The sequence below is a fragment of the Petromyzon marinus genome, unplaced genomic scaffold (assembly GCF_048934315.1).
Source record: "Petromyzon marinus isolate PM22_M1 ecotype Great Lakes invasive population unplaced genomic scaffold, UKy_Petmar_22M1.pri1.0 PM_G_Scaffold_20, whole genome shotgun sequence".
Lineage (NCBI taxonomy): Eukaryota > Metazoa > Chordata > Hyperoartia > Petromyzontiformes > Petromyzontidae > Petromyzon > Petromyzon marinus.
The window spans coordinates 807581-810287 of NW_027422762.1; positions in this window are offsets into that span (position 1 = coordinate 807581).

Genomic DNA, 2707 nt, shown 5'->3' on the forward strand with positions numbered 1-2707 from the left:
CACCAGCCTCCTCACGGGCATCTCTCTCCGCCACTGGTCCCTGTCTGCGATGAGCCCCTGTCGGGCCCGCACGCCCGCAGCAGCCGGCTCTCTCCTCGGCTCCCTCTCGACCCCCCTCTCTCCCCCTCGCCTCGCTTCCTCCTCCCTGCCGCGTCCTCTCCTCGCTCCCCCTCCACTCTCCATGGCGCTCCTCTGGATGCCGCCTCGGCCCACACACGCTTCCCGTACCGTCACAAACATCGCCATCATCATCGTCAAAACACACGTACACACACAGATACACACGCAGATACATACACACACACAGACACACACACAGATACACACGCAGACAAACACATATAACAATAACCGCCATTCACCACTAAGTGGCGGTGATGTCACCACGACGCTTGTGCCAGGCTATGTGCACCCTGAGGCCACGTGAAGTGTCGAACGCCCGCAGGCAGGAGGTCACGGGGCAGACCCAGGTGCCACGGGTCGACTGACTGAGATGACTGGCTGATGCACCACCTGTGCCCCCTACTGTGTCAACCCGCTGTGCTTTAGCCACCCGGCGCTCCGCTCGTTGTTGTGAGCGTCGCTCCTCCACCCTCCGTTGTTGTTGGAGGGCGACTACCTCCAACTGCCCAGTAGCGTCCTTCACGAGCCTCCTCCACAGAGGCCGATCTTGACACCGCTGGTACCGGTCATCGGCAAGTCCACTCAGCTCCACGTCCCCCTGTACCACATCACTCCATCTCTTCTCTAGCCCGTGCCGCGCCCGCTTAGCCTCCTCAATCCGGCCGAACAGAAGCTGTTTCGGCATGCGGTGGCTGGGCATGCGGGCTACATGACCCAGCCATCGCAGCCTTGCCCGCCGGAGGAGCTCACCGATGGAACCTTGCCCAGATCTTTCAAGGATTTGTGAGCTCCTCACACAATCCAGTCTGGTTAAACCCAGGATGGATCGTAGGCAGGCCAGCCTAAATGTTTCTAACCGGTGAAGATGTTCCATTAGGGGGGTCTACGTTTCGCAAGCGTAGAGAAGGGAGGGAATGACCGTGGCCGAGAAGACCTGAAGCTTAGTGCGGAGCGACAGACAGGGTAGCTTCCACACAGCGTTACACAACCGATGAAAAGATATTGCCGCTCGACTGATTCAGAGTGAGACCTCTGCTGTTAAACTGGAGCCAGTCATAAGCACACTGCCCAGGTATGGGAAACTCTCCACTTTCTCCACAACTGCCCCATCACCGATTGGGAGTTGTGAGGGTGGAGTGTCCGATGGTACAAAATACCCAGGCAGGTGCTTAGTTTTGGTGGGGCTGATGGTAAGGCCCCACCTCTTAGTGGCACGCTCCAGGAGATTCCCCCGGTACAGCTATTGAAGGCTTCACGAACTACGTGGTCAAAATAGATGTTAAATAATGTGGGAGCCAGAGGACATCCCTGTCGCACCCCAAGGTGTACAGGGAATGGCTCTGACTCCCGGCCACGTTGTTTTACCCGGGCCCGCTCACCATCATGAAGGTCCTTAATGATCGTGAGCAGAGGGTCAGGTACTCCAAAAGCACGAAGAACGACCCAGAGCCCAGGCCTACTGATGGTATCATAGGCCTTCACCAGGTCAATAAAGCAGAGATGTAGGTCTTGTTGGAATTCCCTACACCTCTGCTGTAGCAGACGGAGAGAAAATATGGCATCTGTGCAGGACCGCCCTTTCCTGAAACCGCATTGGGGCTCCGCAAGCCTCTCCTCAGCGTGCCTGGCAAGGCGATGCTGAATAATCCTTGCCAGGACCTTTCCCGGCACACTGAGGAGTGAGATGCCCCTGTAGTTGTTACAGTCTGTGCGTGGTCCCCCTTCTTAAAAAGGGGGACCACACACACACAGAGACACACACACAGAGACACACACACAGAGACACACACATCACACACAGAGACACACACACAGAGACACACACACATCACACACAGAGACACACACACAGAGACACACACACACAGAGACACACACACAACACACAGAGACACACACAGATACACACAGACACACACACAGATACACAGACAGAGACACACACAGAGACACAAACACAACACAAATGTCTCCCCCGTGTAGTCTCCCTGACGGGCTGCGTGAGGCTTACAGAGACACACAGAGACACACACAGACACACACACAGACACACACACAGACAGACACAACACAGAGACACACACACAGAGACACACACACACAGAGACACACACACAGACACACACAGAGACAGACACACACAGAGACACACACACAGACACACAGACACACACATACACACACACATACACACACATACAGACACACACATACATACACACAGACACACACACACCGAACGTGAACGCCACCGGCGATGGCCCCCAAGCCGCTGCTGGAAAATCGTCGTTTCGATTTTCGATTATCGATTTGGAATCGATTACTTAACCACGTGATTTGGTGGCGCTGCGTTTGGCAGTGGGGCAACGGGCACACAACACAATTAGCCAAACCCGAACTCAACGGCGTCAGTCGTCGTTAACTCCGGCTTTAAAAAGGGGGGGAATAATATTTAATAGGCGACGTTTCGGGTAACGGACCTTTATCGCACGGTGCACGACCGGCGAGAATCGATATCCGGTGAGCGTCTGTGGCATCGATTAAACGGGAATAGGCCGATTCTAAAGGAATCTACAACCTTCGA